The 18,142-nt window shown below is 38.4% G+C and overlaps 1 protein-coding gene and 1 non-coding gene across 2 annotated transcripts in view; both read left to right on the top strand.

Moving 5' to 3' along the window:
* Positions 1 to 3,010: 3,010 nt before the first annotated feature.
* On the top strand, positions 3,011 to 3,083 carry Trnar-acg (transfer RNA arginine (anticodon ACG)). Its single transcript has one exon. It is a non-coding gene; the product is annotated as a tRNA-Arg (tRNA).
* Positions 3,084 to 5,705: 2,622 nt separating this feature from the next.
* LOC126334527 (spindle and kinetochore-associated protein 1-like) overlaps positions 5,706 to 18,142 on the top strand; it is a 424,403-nt gene continuing 411,966 nt past the window's right edge. The window contains exon 1 of the mRNA XM_049996882.1: positions 5,706 to 5,727. The gene's annotated coding sequence lies outside the window, so the exon portion shown is untranslated. The remainder of the gene's footprint in view (positions 5,728 to 18,142) is intronic.

The following is an 18,142-nucleotide window of genomic DNA, read 5'->3' as shown; positions in this document are numbered from 1 at the left end:
TTCTTCCCATAATACTTCTTTCGCTCGTATTGACGATTCTGCCTTTTTGAAAGGGGTTGGTTTTCATCTGATGACGATGTGTCTGTTTCAAAGAAATGTGATAGTTGTAATGAACTTGGTGATTATCCAGAAACTGTAGCAATAGGTATACCACGCACTTCATTCTCAGCTTCACATACTTCTTGCTCTGAACCGGTTTCATGGGCACTCCCGAAACCTCGTTCTATAACGTTTTCATCCCCACTACATTCACTCTGACTCATCCAGTATAGATCTTGCCCAGTCACCAAATCCAGCATCACTAGGTTTCTAGATGGCATGTCAGCTGAAAATCGGAAAACGAGAAAATCTCAGGGTAACTAACGTTGTTATCAATAAGCAGAGTTTCTACTAATAACGAATCAAATAAACTCACTGCGTTGATAAGAACTGCATCCAGGGTTATTAGTTATCACAGGAAACGGCCTGCTACGGTCGCAGGTTCGAATCCTGCCTCGGGCATGGGTGTGTGTGATGTCCTTAGGTTAGTTAGGTTTAAGTAGTTCATAAGTTCTAGGGGACTTATGACCTACAATGTTGAGTCCCATAGTGCTCAGAGCCATTTGAACCAATTTATCACAGGAAACCTGCTAGATGTCACACTAAAATAGAATATTCCAAAAAAAGTTCCGTAACTGGTGAAGTTGGGTTAAAAATACCCAGTAACTTTAAAAAATCGCGTATAAAAACAAACATCTCACCACTCTGTTGAGTACCGCGCTTCAAGCCGACTTGCAACAAACTGACTTGAAGGTATAGGAGCCAACAATGATGTACTCACGACAATCTGGTAATAATGGGGGCTTCAAAGATTTAGCTGGGTATCTGACACCCAACATCACCAGTTAAGGGTTAAATCCGGACTTCTCGATGCCGCTCAGAATTGGAATACCTTTATCTTGAAACTACGATTTTATCTTGGCAGACCTGTGATTTACCAGCTTTATCGTGTTGGAATAGTGTATTATCATCGTCAAATTCCTAATACATACAAACCAATTCAGCTTCCAGCAGTTCCATATAATCATCGGACTTAATTTTGGGGTACAGCCATGCTATGTTGTACGTGCCTTCAGCGCAAAACGCTGTCCAGATAATAGCACTGTCACCGCAAAAGATTGACCGAACGTGTTCTTCTGCACGGAGACCATGCCAGTAATCATGAAAACCATCTGAGCCATCCAAATTAAACTACTTTTCGTCATTAAAAATTACTTTGTTCCAATTCTAGGGTCTGTGACATACGTTCCGCAAACTTCGGCCGAGCCTCCATATGCGCATTGTTTGAACGTGGCTTACAGAGCCGTTTCTTGAATGCCAGGTTAGCGCATTGAGCCAGGATATGTCTATCGCGTCTGGAAATGATTTGAGGAGGAAACAAGCCGCCGACTTTTGTTTTGCGCATAATCAGACGCGTATCTGATGGTGAGTTTTCGTGTCCGGTCATTAGGAGACACACCTCCAACCTGTAATTGGAGCGAACTGTTAACAACTATCATTGTGCACGTCACCTAACGGACCCACCTTCATGGCAGCTTCCGCCCTTTCCTACCCGAAAGCCGCCATTTTCAGTTTTAAGTACACGTCCTAACTATAATAGTGAAACGTGTACGTGTTTTGTTTTAAACCGTACGGGAAAAACGCGTGCAATACGAAATATGTATATAAACTTTTTTTCCACATATAACAAAGTACCTTTGTACTAAACTCCACCACTGTAGCACTAATAAAACGACCACTGTAGCAGCTCAAACCATGACCATTGAGCAATTGACGTACCGTGTTTCAAGCCTCCACGCATAACGCACTACGAAGCCATCAGCAACGTACGTGGCTAAGTTGTTGCATTTATTGAAAAAGACCTCTTACTAGTCCGTTCCTTTTATACTGAAGCCTCGTTGCACTGCTGCCGCAGTTGGTAGCAGATGTTCACGTTCTTTACAAAAGATGTCATCGGCTGCTGCTAGCGGAAAGCCTGCCGTTGTGGCACAGTTCATGTCTGACTGGAACAGCAAGCTTTTATAAGCAGCACAGAGTATCTCAAGTGATCCTGCAGTGGACGATTATTTTTATCCTAATAATTCATTTCTGTGCAAAAAGGAAAATTGTTTTGTTCTTGATGGTTAATAAAAAAAGCTGTGACCGATTTGCGCTTCTATTTTCTGGGACATACCGTCTTGATAGACTCCTTGAGCAACAGCAATCTTGTTGACGCAAGGGGGCTGACTATACGGTGTTAACATAACTGAGAATTCGTCATTAACATTTTTTATTCCATTGCACCCAACTGCCGTTAAACACATCACAACCGAATGAAAAAACAAAAAATAAATTAATCTTAAAACTTTACGGAGCCAGTATAAAACAAAAATAACATAATTATCTATGAACTATAACATTTTATGTCATCATATAAAGTGTAATGGTAGCCACCGCTAAAGTAATGTCTGTCACCTTGCGTCGCTATGTGCGTCAGACTAACGTGTTTTAAAAGAAGTGGCAAATGGCTTCTTAACAATACTGCCTATCATTCACTCTTTATGGGATATGCCATATTTCGTAGGATGTATTTAGACTCTACATTACATGAGGAAATTTTTTTTTAAATTATCAACGATGCAGTCTATTTTCAGAGCACGCTTTCCTTCCTCTGTCACTCTAAGATCACAAACTAAATACAGTAATGATGGCATTATTTATTATGACGTTAACGCTTTTCAGTCGTATCACCACTAGAGCGAATACATCTACCGCACATACCGTTGCAAGTTGCCACGACAGCTGTACACCAAACGACTGTAATCACGCCCATCGATCTTCGCTGAAGCGAGGCACGGATAATCTTATTTAGCAGTGTATATATTTAGATAAAGACTATTAGACTGAACTGTGAAATTGAAGAGAAGAAACATGAAAACCGTATTTTTACTGAATGAACAAGAGTCACGAAGGCAGTGAGTTGGCATGTAGGGGCCCTGTGGCGCAACGGATAACGCGTCTGACTACGGATCAGAAGACTCCAGGTTCGAATCCTGGCAGGGTCGGAAATTTTAATAATTTAACATAACTTTCTTTGTAAGAATGAGTGTCAAAAGAGCACTATTAAATTGAAACTATGGGAAGTGTCTGTAGCTGCTTCACTCAGTGGTTATTTTCTTTGCTGCGGTGTAAGGACGGCAGACCTAAAAAAGGGCATTTTATGTAAATAATCATTATGTTATGCAAACACATATTTTAAATATGTTTCTATCGTTACATAACTTACTGTTTTTTGGTTAGTAGCGCGTATTTACAATTTTTTCTCACTATGCTACATCTGTTTTCCATTTGTTTTGTGGTACTTAAACGAGGAAGACCGTGTGAGCTATATGTTTCATGTAAAATATATTCGATGCCCTAAATGTAGAATGTATGTTCTGTTTTTGTGTATCAGCTTGCAGCTGTGTGTTTATCTTCTTATCGACCGCACTCACCAGGGAAGACGGGCTTTCCTTGTCCCTAGCCATATTGCACCACGTGTCGCAAATTCTTACCAACTCATGTTTATTCGTTTCTGGTGCTGTGAAGCGCAAGGGAATACTACAGTGCCTAAAGTAAAAGCAACAAGAGGTCGAATGCAGCGGTATCCTGCAGTTTAACGGCAGGGTAATTTTACTTCAGATGGACGTGTCTTGCCGTCTGCCTACAAAGTGGGAAAGAAACAACGGCTGAACAGTGATCACATGTTACCCAACACCACGAGGTCAAGAAACACATCGCAACAGTTTCGCGCTTGATGATGAAAAAACAACCTCTAATTAGTTATCGAGTTCCAGGTTCTCCTGCAGAACCTGATACATTTTTCAGTTTAGTATGGAAATTTCTAGAGGGCATTTGCGTAGTGATAGGAACAACTGAATGAAAACAATCGACTCATTCGGTTGTAGTTACAGGTCTCGGTTGAATTATTCACTCATTCTTTTGAGTGAAACTAGTCTGTGGAAGCAACTGACTGAAAACAATCGAGTCAGTCGGTTATAGTTTTACTTGTCGGTTGAATTATTATTCATTTTTTTTCGAGTCAAAGCAGTCAGTGGGAGCAATAGAATGAAAGATTAGACACCGTTGTAGCTTTTTAGCTTGACAGAATTCTTTCTTCTCAAGTGAAAACAATGGGCTTTTCTGTCGGTTGAACCGTGCACTCATTCTTTTAACTGAAACCGCTCTTTACTGTTTTAGATGACGGAGCTATCCATTCATTCTTCTGAGTGAAACCTGCCTGCACTCCTTTAATTAGCTGAATTAAAGCAAAGCTACATTATACTGATAGAGGGCGTCCTAAGTAAAGACGTAACTAAAGGGTATGCCAAAGTTAACATAAGAAATATCCATGTTCATTGAATTACGAACTGAATGGAGTAATTGTTCTTTTCATCATTTAAAAATGATTCATATGCTGTTGTGGATTAAATAGTTCCAGGCGCCATTAACGCGTAACAAATTAACTTGACGTATCGCTGGGGTAGGCCTGCCATCAGACAATTATTTTCCCTGCTACAGTCTGTAGATGGTAATTTGGCCGATGGCCCGATGTTCCGCGGAGAGTGGGGACGTAAGATGGGGAATGTTTCCTCGCTTTCGTTTCAATGCTATAATCCGTTCATCATAAAAATAAATCTGATGTAAACATTGCACTATGTATTCTTCCGCATTTGCTGGAACCTCCATGGATTTCCGTGTGACGTGGGACGGCAGTCAAGCTGTCTAGAGTACTGTGAAGTACGATAATAAGGGCACGTTTTGCGATGTGCGTTACGCGCACATCGACTTAGGTCGGTATTACACTATCAAATTTATTTGTCAAAGATATTTGATGGTGCAATAGGAACTTTGTCAATTGTCGTCCAATATTTGATCAAATCTGGGGCCTCGCTGTAGATTTAATCAAAGAAATCGCTTGTCTTCTGTTCACTGCAATGTGACATGTTACCACATGGAGCGCTAGCATCGCTGCAGCGTTCTGTCGTCTGTAGTGTTTTTACAAGCATTGCCGGTAAATACAATTGCTGTGTGCTGACAACTACAAAATTAATAGAGACGTATCAAGCTGATGAGGCACTTTACAACGTGTGGCACCCTGAATACAAAAACAGATTAAGAAGATTGGAGACCTAACCTAACCTAACCCTCTCCTGTAGCAAGGAATCGGAGTGTTACAGTGAGCATGTCTTCTGAAGACGCAGCAGTTCTTAAGTGAATATTATGCTTTGTGATATGAGGATACACTTCACTGCGCACATACAGAAATGTATGCTCATCCATTCTTAAGTAATTGATGTACAACTTGACGTCTTCCACTGTAAGCTCACGTAACAAGTTTTGTTGAATGCTTTTATCGTGTCGTCGTAAAACCCACTGCTTCATCCAGATTAGATTAGTTTTTCGTTCCATAGATCCGTGCTGAGGAGACCCTCGTGGATGTGGAACATGTCATTTTTTTTAAAGCTGAAATAACAATAATAATAGTATGAATAAATACATCATTTGTTTCTATTAAAAATTTCGTCAATGGAGTAAAAGGAGTTGGCCACTAGTAAGTCTTTCAGGCTCCTTTTAAACTGATCTTTATTTGTAACTAAATTTTTTATGTTTGCTGGCAAATTATTGAAGATGGGTGTTCCTGAGTAGTGGACCCCTTTTTGAACTAAAGTGCTTTTAAATCCTTGTGCAGATAATTTTTGTTCCTGGTATTGTATATATGAACTGAGTTGTTTGTTGGAAAAAGAAATATATTATTTAGGACAAATATCATTAAGAAGTAAATGTACTGAGAGGCAGTAGTTAGTATACCTAGTTCTTTGAAGAGGTTTCTGCAGGACGTCCGTGAATTTACTCCACAAATAATACGTATTACACGCTTTTGGACTATACCATATGACATTATGGAATGAAAGTAGGCAAAGTATGCAAGCTTTTTCATTTTTATGTTGCCTATGTCTGCTAAGACTCGAATTGCAAATACAGATTTGTTAAGGCGTTTCTGCAGATCTGTGGTGTGCTCCCCCCCAACTGAATTTATTATCAAGTTGTAATTCCAGGAATTTAAGACTGTCAACCTCGTATGTATGGTTCCTTCCTCCCCCCCCCCCCCCCCACTTCTTTTCCTCGTGTACACATAATACAATTGCAGTACGTGCAACTGCTAAGGTTAATAACAAGTTGTTGACAGCCATCTTGAACTTTGACGAAAAATTTGATGACAGTGTAATACCCCTTCTCGCGCTACGTCAAAGATCTTTGTGAAATATATTTGATCACATCTTTGATCAAATATTTGACAAAGAAATTTGATGGTGTAATACCGGCCTAAGGCGATAACACGGGACAACAGCTTTACCGGTGCATTTAACTTGGGCAGCAGTGGCCAGTCAGCTGGTACAGCTAGCCTGCAGTGAAGTGGTCAGCTGCAGTTCACACGTAAAAAGAGAAGAGCAGAGGAGCAATACAGCTTCTAATGTCATTTAATTTTTAAGGAGAATGAAAAAATTACACTACAGATCTCCCACAATACGCTGCTTAGACGAAAGTCGCAACACGTTGTCGTTTTTAGCTAACGTCCAAATGGTAATTAAAAACAAGAATCATGAAAATTCGTGACTTAACCGTCGGATAATTTTTGTGCATAAGCTGTGTGTAACTTTAGAGAGTACTGAATGACTTCACCGTATATTTAAATATTAAAGCCACTGAAGGTATTAACTACAGTCTGTCGTCTGGTAATCTTAGCTTCTTCCTTATTGGAATCCGAGAAATACATTTCCGTTCTGGAAGTGTCACCTGCTACGTTGATAACGAGCCTATCAACAACAGCATCCACGAAGCCAACCAGACGCAGCATTTTCTCGTCTTTTATGACGAGCCCTTCTATACCCCGCCAGGGTTCGGCAGTGACGTGTGAAAAAGCTGTCAGCGGTAGTTCCAGTACATCTTGTTACTTCTCGGGCCAAATCCCGCAGCTTGGTTCCAGATCTGTTCTGTTAGGTTCATATTGTAATGGTACAGTAAGAAATGTAAAAATGCAGCATTTGTATTATATGCTCGTTGCTGTGCAAATGATTGTTTTTCATGTTTCTACGATACTTATCTGCCTTTCCAGTGTAAAACGATGGACATAGTCCAAATAAGGAGGATGTGAATTTTCATTTTTGCCTTAAAAATTAAATTATGTTTTCTTAATTTAAACAACTTTAATGAACAGTCTTCACATAAAACATCGATAATTAAGAATTTGTATTTGAAATATAAACAGGAATTTCGTATCCAATATTTAATTAGAAACAAGACGTGCATTATTCATAAAAAAGGAGTTTTATAATTATGAGATGTAGATATTTCCAATTGAATGAGAAAAAAGGATACTTGGAAGATTTGAACCACGCACGAATAACCGCAATTGGTATACTTACTATAATACTACTCACTGCGCTACATGTTCAATGTGGGTGAGATTATCAACTGTATTGTATACAACACTGGGAAAACTTCAAAGCCGAATATCTCCGTAACTTTATGAAAATCTCCGTAACTTTATGAAAAACATTAAGAACAGCCAGTTTCTCGGCACATTTTAACCGTGTTCGACTCGCGCGTTCACAACGGAGCAGAAAGCAGCCTCAGCCATTTTCATATTGTGCATTAACAGCGCGACAATCACAGCACAACGCTGTAGACGCTGTGACTGTACACGATTTTTGAAGTAAGAACTACGTAGCTAAAGCGTGACTAAGAAATACGTTGATGGCTCTTAATGCATTTGAATATCTTAAAGTTTCAGTTAACGTAACTTAGTAATAATATGTCTAATACATAACTAAGATCTTCTTCCAAGAGCGTAACACCACCAGTGTACGTGTGCTACGGCTTCTCATCAATCATCTCGTTTGTGTTTGTTTACATCAGGTTTATTATTATGATGAACGGATTATAACAATCCCAGCGGGCGCGCACCACCTACCCATCATCAGTTATAAATTACACATGAGAGTAACAAGAATTTGTGATACCGCATTATAAAGTCGTTCACATTCAGGCTTAGTACTGATTTGCAATAAGATCAATGAACGTAAATGGAACTAGTTTTATACAGCTCAATGAATAGAAAGCAGTTGTCTGGCGGGCGGGGCGGCGTCGTATATGCGATCGCCCATTGTCGGCGACTTCACATTGTCTCAATAAAGTGGTATGGAAGATACAGGATGTTCCAAAATTGTGTACACAACTTTCATCAGATAGATTTCAGAAATGGAGATAGGTAGAGAAGCGCGGTTTGCGGCATAATGTTCATATACACCTAAGGTTCTGCTAGCCGCTTAAGAGATCAGTGTGTTAAGGTAGCCATATTTTCTAGATCCAAATTCAAGACACATTAACAATTTTGATATTACAAAAAAGTATAGATTGAACGTAATAAATTCAAACTATCACTTTGTTACAACAAGTACATTAATTTATATTTTATTAGTATCTTCTAAGCTGGAGTGCGAGCAGGCACACAGTATATTTCAGTGCTGTCAACTTCCGTCCATACATGGAAGTAGCCTGGAGATACTGACAGGTGTCAGATAGATTATATAATGGTAAGACAGAGATTCAGGAACCAGGTTTTAAATTGCAAGATATTTCCAGAGGCAGATGTGGACTCTGACCACAATCTATTGGTTATGAACTGTAGATTAAAACTGAAGAAACTGCAAAAAAGACGGGAATTTAAGGAGATGGGACGTGGATAAACTGAAAGAACCAGAGATTGCACAGTGTTTCAAGGAAAGCATAAGGGAACAATTGACAGGAATGGGGGAAACAAATACAGTAGAAGAAGAATGGGTAGCTCTGAGGGATGAAGGAGTGAAGGCAGCAGAGGATCAAGTAGGTAAAAAGACAAGGGCTGCTAGAAATCCTTGGGTAACAGAAGAGATAATGAATTTAATTGATGAAAGGAGAAAATATAAAATTTCAGTAAATGAGGCAGGCAAAAAGAAATACAAACGTCTCATAAATGAGATCGACAGGAAGTGCAAAATAGCTAAGCAGGGATGGCTAGAGGACAAATGTAAGGATGTAGAGGCTTATCTCACTAGGGGTATGATAGATACTGCCTACAGGAAAATTAAAGAACCTTTGGAGATAAGAGAACCACTTGTATGAACATCAAGAGCTCAGATGGAAACCCAGTTCTAAGCAAAGAAGGGAAAGCAGAAAGGTGGAAGGAATATATAGAGGGTCTATGCAAGGGCGATGTACTTGAGGACAATACTATGGAAATGGAAGAGGATGTAGATGAAGATGAAATAGGAGATATAATATTGCGTGAAGAGTTTGACAGAGCACTGGAAGACCTAAGTGGAAGACGGCCCCAGGAGTAGACAACATTCCATTAGAACTACTGGTAGCCTTGGGAGACCCAGCCCTGACAAAACTCTACCATCTGCTGAGCAAGATGTATGAGACAGGCGAAATTCCCTCAGACTTCAAGAAGAATATAATAATTCCAATCCCAGAGAAAGCAGGTGTTGACAGATGTGAAAATTACCGAACAATCAGTTTAATAAGTCACAGCTGCAAAATACTAACGCGAATTCTTTACAGACGAATGGAAAAACTAGTAGAAGCCGACCTCTGGGAAGATCAGTTTGGATTCCGTAGAAATATTGGAACACGTGAGGCAATACTGACCCTACGAGCTATCTTAGAAGCTAGATTAAGGAAAGGCACACCTACGTTTCTAGCATTTGTAGACTTAGAGAAAGCTTTTGACAATGTTGATTGGAATACTCTCTTTCTAATTCTAAAGGTGGCAGGGGTAAAATACAGGGAGCGAAAGCCTATTTACAATTTGTACAGAAACCAGATGGCGCCTCCAGCGCGCATTTGTACGCCCTCAAAATTAGGACCAATCTGGGGAAACCCGGACGTATTGCAGATCTAGTTGGTTGAACAAAGGGGAGCGCAATGGTTCTTTTAAGGAAGTATGAAAAAGAAAGGAACCTCGCCTCGTTTTAGCGAGAGTTTGTATACCGTTATATAGGCAATGCTCGATGAGTCAACAAATGCAAAATCATTTGAATATTCAGCCATTTATATGTTTGGAAGGTAAATATTTTGTACAGGAAACTGCCTCCAGCTGCATACGTACGCCCAATATTTTCGGCCGTACAGATAGTGTCATAACTATTAAAAATTCACAAGCGCAAACTTTCACGACTATGTGTATGGCATTAGGAGGCCAAGAGAGATTATTAAATATTTCTTAGTCCGTTTTAAAAGAGTGTTGTATTCAAATGTTTTTCTAGTTAGTTATTTCTGCTCTTTAGTCTCGTATGTGTGATATTTTATAGTTTATTTCAAACATTTTGACGAGGTTACTGCAGGACATATGCTAAACTTCAGGTTTTTCAGTTTCTCTTCAAATGAGTGAGCCAATATATTGCTTCCTCATATGTATATCTCGCGAGAAGACCGCGAATGTAAAAACTAGAAAGAATAGAGAAATTAAAAGAATAACAGCAATCGTTCTTAAACGAGAAACATTCGCGACTGAAACAAGAAAACAGGGAAATAGCAGTCGTACACAAAGTACATACTATTCGTCACGTACCAGAAAAGAAAGCGGTTTAATGTTGCATTTCATCCAGTTCTGCGTAAGTTGAAAGTCGGAAGTTAGTTTGAAATCAACTGCATAATTTGTACCGAACAGACATAGCGAAAAACAAAGTACTGTCCGCCACACACTAGACTCGAAAGCGAGTTGATATTACAGCATCATCCACTTCTGGAGCTATGTTGAAAGCTCAATATCACTAGCTTACCGAGAAAGCAGTTCAAAATCAAATGCAAAATTTGTACCGGGAGAAACAGACAAGAAACCGACAAAATAAAAACGTGTTAAAAAGTGATTGTTCATTTTTATACAAACAAATTTACAGTGCAATGCTAGGTATTAAAAATCCTAAGCCAACCAAAAACGTTTAATGCCACAATTACGAAAATTCGTATTCCAGTAACTAACAAACATTCTGAATGTACTTTATAAATATACTCTTTATTCACATTTCCTTGAAATAAGATACTTTGTCACAAAAAAAGTTGTCAACCCTAGTCATGTTTCATGCATAATCGAAACAGCTGAAAGAGTATGTAAGTAAAATCACTCAAACCCAGTGAATGAAAACATCGCATAACGGTCGCAACGGACGGCGACTTGTTTCAGTCGGTTCTCTCTCACTGAATGTTAACCACTGAACCACAGAGAGTGAAAAGTCATTTGGTTGACATGGCTGCTGAGAATAGTTTCATTCGGTTGTTTCAGTTCGACTGAAATAAGACTGAGTGAATAACCAATCGATTGTTAAAAACAGTTGATTGACCCATCAGTACTTTTGCGTTAGTTGACATAACGCTTTCGAAGGTAAATAATCCAGTGTTAGGAAAGTTTCCCCAAATATTCAAATCTTGACACTTTCGAAGAGTTAACGTTGAGCAGTATCTTCCAAATTGTCAAAAACCTATACCGGTATAACAAATTCGTTCTGTAGGTGAAAATAGAAAATTTGGATTACGTTAGGCGGAACCGAAACTCTACGTGCGGGAAAGCTGGGAATGTCATTGTCGGCGTATTAAACCATGAAGTGAAGTGATTTCGAAGAAATGTTTTCCTAACAAGCCAAGAAACGACTTACCTGTGAGCCATGTGCCGTTGCGAGGCTATTTAATGAAGCAAGGCCAATTTTATTGCCAGATGATGTGACGTTCGACAGTGTTTTACTGTTAATAACAGAGGCTGCTGCATATAGTTGTGAAAACAGTGGCAGGTCTTGTTGTTAGTTTCCTAAAGTGATCCCTGGTACGTGCATTGCACATGGTTTACACAGAATACGTGAAGAAGTTAGAGCAGTATATCCTAATGTGAATAAATAGATTTCTAATGGGAAAAGAGTGTTTCTTAAGTCGCCGAGAAGAATTCACGCATTCAAGACAAAAAATCTCCATCGTACCACTTACCACGCGGTAAGGAACTTGACTGGCTGCAGTTCAGTATCATGCAGAAAATTTTGATGGTTTTATCTCAGTAGCTAATGTTCTGGACGAAGATGAAACTTCAGTTAGAATTCTTCAGTAAATGGTAAATAACACAGTGTTAAAAAAAGACTTGGCGTATAGTGTGTATTTGTTAACTTGTTTCTTCAGATGCATAACTGACAAGCTTCTGATACTTCTGTCAGAATCAGTTCGGCATGGTAATTACGTCTAAAGAAAACTTAAGCCTTAGTAGGTCTATAGCACAACTGTTATAAAATAAATTCCGACATGTTTGTGAAAATAATATTGGGTTTCAAACTATGTGCGAAGTTTCAGATGTGTTAGATGGCCATTATGAAGAGGATATCGATGTGTGTGTGTGTGTGTGTGTGTGTGTGTGTGTGTGTGTGTGTGTGTGTGTGTGTGTGTTTGTGTGTGAGAGAGTGAGAGAGAGAGGGAGCGATGTGCCCTGCTATAAATTTACCAGACTGACATGTTGTGACGTACAGTACTCAGTTTCCAAGTATAAGGCAGTGTTTCAGGATAATTGTCAGTCATTTGCGGAAGACAACATGAGGCTGAATCTCATTAGTGTATTGTAATTCTTCAGCAATCAGGGTGGCGTAGCATGAAGTGCACTCAAGAGTAATGCATATTGTTCATCTTCAGGTAAATAAACAATTACAATTAAATGTTTTTCCTTTTTGTCACACATTTCCAATATTTTTAAAACATAAAAAATAATTTCGTGATCTTTAGCATCTGAAACCGCAAGCCATACTTAAAATCATTACAACCGACCTCTCACACCAAATCATTTACATGCTCTATGCCTTTCCGTAGTTCCATAATTATGATGAGTATCAAAAATATTCGCGGAACTGTCTCCGGGAACTATTATTGTCATAAGATACAGTAAAGCATAAATCATGTTATTGTTCTTGCTAAAAGTACCGCTGGAAAGGAACGCTGAAAATGTACCGTGTTCATGCTTATCCCAAACATGGCTAACATATTATTGCCTTCAAATGTGAGGACGATACGGGAACAACTCTTAATATTATTGATGTGCAGTAAATTGTAACATACTTAGATTGTTTACCTACGCTGTGGTGAAATTTGAGCCTAGTATATTGGAAAAGTAATCGAAATGTTTACGTTTCAAATATATTTATACAAATTAGGAGAATGGACAGTGAGACGTCCGTTGCGGCTCGTAATTATCTCGTTAACGTATGGATGGATGTGTACTGGAAAGTTTCTGCTTGTGTTGTTGTGTACTTTAACCTGTGTCGGTTTTCGATGATAATTATAACCCCAGTATACATATTTTGCACTCCGTCACCATTGCCCTACTGGCGCTCCATCTTGTCTCAAGACGTCGCTTGTTTCGCTTGGTCGTTAAACAGGCCCTGAAGTGAAATATAAAGTCTGTATTTGTGGCTGGGTTAGAGAGGTTACCTTGAGAAAATGTTGGCATAGTGTGGCAGAAATAACAATACGGGGTGTAAGCGATAACTGTTGACAACGTACCACAGTGGTGTAGGGAAAGTAGAGACGAACAGTGTAAGGTGGTCTACCACTCCTTCATGAACTCAAGGCCGTATCACGATTTTGGTCGACAGATTCATAAGCAGGTTAAAATTAAGTTAAGCTGATGTGATTGTATTTTCGGAAATAAAATATAAAATTAACCACGACTATTTTTATTTTTCTTCTGTCATACGTTTTCACCCATCTCCGATAATATTCCGTTGCAATTTGACGTCATTCTGACCAGTGGTGTTATTTCTACAGCGTGTTGAAAGTTTAATTATAATCACCCTATATATTACATTACACTATAGTGGAATTAGTTTCCATGTTAGCATACGATTTAATATTGCATTTATATACATATACATCCACAAGTTAAAAATAAATAGTGAATACGAAATATGGTATACAATTTGCAGAACGATTGTAGGAGGGCGGTAAAAGACAGACATGTAAAAAAAGCAGTTTTTCAGGAAACGCTAATAGTTGTACCGTTATCTGACAAATTTACTCGAAATTATTGCGGTAGGTTACTAACAGGCTTCTGTACATCTTTATAACACGTGTATTCGCCAGATAATGGATATAGCAACTAACGTTTTGGGTAGGTAGCATTTTAATATAAAGAATTAAAAAGCCTATAATGTTACTTAAAAACCGTCTTGATTGCAATTTTTTTTTCAATCAAGACGGTTTTTAAGTAACATTATAATTTCACTGATTGCTGTTGTCCCATGAGACATTATGTCTGTTTTTGCAAAATTAAAAAGCCACGTGTATATATTAGCAAGTGTTGTGTACTAACAGACATTAAACTTAAAGAAAAGATGTACCACACGATACCACCAGTAACCTATGTTTCAGTCCAGTTTTGGTATGTATACAATGAGACAAATTAACCCTTACTTTCCTTAAACTTTTCTCTGGGCTTCTGGCTGTGTACCTGTGCTGAAAAGTGTCAGTAAATACTTTGGGAAATTTGGAAATCAGCTAGGAACAGCATTGCTTTACATTGCAACATTTTGGGAGTCACAGAATCTAAAAAAAGAACAAACTTGTCTTCAATCCTAATAACCATCCTTGTTATACTCTATAAAATATTTTGTATGCTATTAATAATCACTTATCAGATCGTGTTGTTCCAATTTCGCGACAAATTTGATCAGTAAAATGTGAGATGCGAACACCTGTGTTCTTTGTAACTTCTAGAGTGTCCTTCGGAACTTTTTGTTCATATCTCCCTCTATCCTTCCTAAGAAGGAAATGAAATGGTACATATTCGCCTTTATAATAATATTAGCAGCCGGTTCCTAGGTATTATACCAATGGAAAAGAACACGAAACTTCAAAGAAATGCACGGTAGTTAGCACAATCCACCGACGGAGGTACGAGTCCTCTCTCGGGCGTGTATGTATGTGTGTGTGTGTGTGTGTGTGTGTGTGTGTGTGTGTGTGTGTGTGTCATTAGGATAATTTAGGTTAAGTAGTGTGTAAGCTTAGGGACTGATGACCTTAGTAGTAAAGTCCCATAAGATTTCCATAAGATTTCACACACATTTGAACAATCCACCGACTCAATGAATCAGCTGATTGTGTCCCAATCTTTCTGCGCTAAGGTCTGTATTTATCACTAAGGCAGTGGGTCTGCCGGGAAGCGCTTATCCGCCTTAAACTAGGAGAGTGATATAATTTAGCACAATTTCTCCCCAGAATGGAAAGGTATAAGAAATAAGGCTAGGTCCAGTTATTTGGTAGAATACATCTACTTAGAATCAGTGGCGGATTTACATACAGGCGCACCAGGCACGGGCCTCGGGGCGGCATTATTTGCTCTGTACTTATTTTAACCTGTTATGTTTTAAAATAATTGCACTTACAAACGTCAAAAATTGTAATATTATTAAACAACTTCTTAGTTTAAATAAGCCTTAAGAACGAAATTCGTCATACAAGCTTGGAAATATACAGTTTACTTGGTGACTAAATGGAAATTTAACATTGGGTTTCTGCCTGGTATCATCTTCATGATTGTTCAAAATAATTGGAAGTCAGCTGTCAGGCTGTCAATCTACAATACAAAGTTTGAAACGTTATTATTCCGAGAATGTTATCAGCTTCTACTTAACCCTACCATATTTTCCCTTCGAAAATACTGGGACTCCTGAAAAACTGTGATAAACTAATTAGCAGTTTCTTAAATACTGTAACATGTGTGGGCTTCAGTATGTAAAACCAGATTCTATTCAAATTTCTTGTAAAAATTACGGGAAACTATCAAGTCAACCCCCATTACTGTAATTAATGTGAAAGCTCTGTGGTCTTCAATATCTGAGCTTTGGTTTAATGACTCCCATTTAACAAAACATGTTGATACTGGGAATGTTTTACATTTTTAAACACATATTTATACGAAAATAACGTAAGCAAAATATCTAGTAACGTGTGAAATACTCTTCACAACAGTGCAATCGAATAGTATGTCGCATTGCAAATTTTATACAAAACTTCTTAACTAAGCTTTTTTTTTCTTCGAGGAAAAGTTATTTTTATTTTATGTTGGAACAAAAGGTGCATTTGCGTGTAGACATAACATCAGTGTTCACATAAATGACAACACATCACATCAACTGCCAACAAGACGACTTAAACTTTGTAGTCTGTCTTTTTTGCCCTCAGAAAGCGCTAAAATGGTGTAAGAATATGTGGCATAAGGGTCGATTCAGCACACCTCAGTGCAAGGAATTGCAAAAATTATTTGCTTTTTAAATTAGAAAGACAGTGTCAAGAATATTCAGAACATGTTTGCGTCCCAGCTAAAATTCTGGCACCGCGGGAAATAGGAGCCAAACAAGGGACTGTCCCGTTTTCTTTACGATACGAATTCCATCTGGCAGGTGTGCTTCCACTGTTCACTGACAACAGAGAAACATGCGACAATGAAATTATTCTACACTGTCGTTCTTTCATAGTACAGTTACGTCGAGTAATCTGAGCTTGTCAGTTCATCGCTCCGTGTTTAAAGGAAAAATCTTTTTGCTCATGTGCCGTGTTTAAAGAAAAAAGCTTTGTGCTCATGTGCAGCGTAGTACGCTTGGAACTGGATATAGTCATTCTTTCCTTTTACATTTTTTTTGCTTTTGTTTTGACTGTTGGTTGGCAATTTTTGTAAGTGCCTCAACATGAATAACAGTGAAACAAACAAACGTGCACAATTAAGTGGGGTGGCATTTAGGAAATCATCGACGGAAAGGCGAGAACGAGAAGCCAGTGTTCTAAAAACGCTTGGCAGAGTACATAAATTTTTCGCATAAAATGTTGCTGGTTCGACTTAGAGTTCAAGTAGTACGGACGATATTTCTGGCTCTGCAGCTGTTGTAAAAGAAGTAAATACAGACTAAATAAAAAGTTAAAAATGACGAAAAGCTAATTATTCCTGATTTCTAGTTTCACGTAAAACTAAGCGTCCAGTCAGACATTACGAAAAGAAATAACCTCGTCAGTGATGATCCTGCAGAATGGTGTCAATGAATCAACAATCGACATTATCTTACAACGTGGCGGTAAGCAAAATTGTAACGGTGATTTTTCCAATGCAAGATGATCAATGGGCGATAAAACCAGATATTCGAACAAAATGGATTTTTCGGGAAACTTGTAAATGGTTAATCAACTTCGCGTGATTTTCTAGTATACTCTTGTAGTACCGGTGCTGTTTTTTGTGCACCATGTAAATTGTTCGGAGGTAAGATCGCGATTTCTGCTAATGGTATTGCAGATTGTAAAAATATTTCCAATATTTTATCTCATCATGAGAATTCAGTTGAACACACCAATTCTGAGTTATCACTCTTAGCAAGAAAAAGGTCACTTATAACAAAACCATTTCGAGTCATATGTTGAGGCAGAAAAAATGTACTGGCACTGTGTTGAAAAGGGTGTGTGCAGTAGTAAAGAAGCTAACAAGTCGTGGTCTTCCCCCTACGTGGACACATTGAAAGATTCCATTCATTATATAATGGTCAGTTTATGATGTCTCTTTGACTTATAGCCGAGTTTGATCATTTTCTCGCAGAGCACATTGAACGATATGGAAATCCAGGGCAGGGAAATTCGTCATCTTTCTTCAACAATCTGTGATGAAATAACAGAGCTTCTTTCTGAACGAATAAAAAGAATTAAAGTGAAATAAAACAGGCCAAATATGTATCTATAATAGTAGATTCTACTGTGGACATTTCACTCACACACACACACACACACACACACACACACACACACACACACACACACACACACACATATATATATATATATATATATATATATATATAAAATATTATCTTTCATATTAAGATATGTGAACGACAATGGTGAACCTGTTGAGCGTTTCCTTCTGTTTTTACCAAATCCGCGAACAAAAACTTAGCTGAGGCCGTCCTGTAAGTCCTGTCTACAAATTCCATTAATATTACTGACTGTAGAGGCCAGTCATATCACAACGCAAGCAATAAGT

This window comes from Schistocerca gregaria, chromosome 2 (genome assembly GCF_023897955.1).
Source record: "Schistocerca gregaria isolate iqSchGreg1 chromosome 2, iqSchGreg1.2, whole genome shotgun sequence".
Classification (NCBI taxonomy): domain Eukaryota; kingdom Metazoa; phylum Arthropoda; class Insecta; order Orthoptera; family Acrididae; genus Schistocerca; species Schistocerca gregaria.
This window is presented reverse-complemented; position numbering and strand designations above follow the sequence as displayed.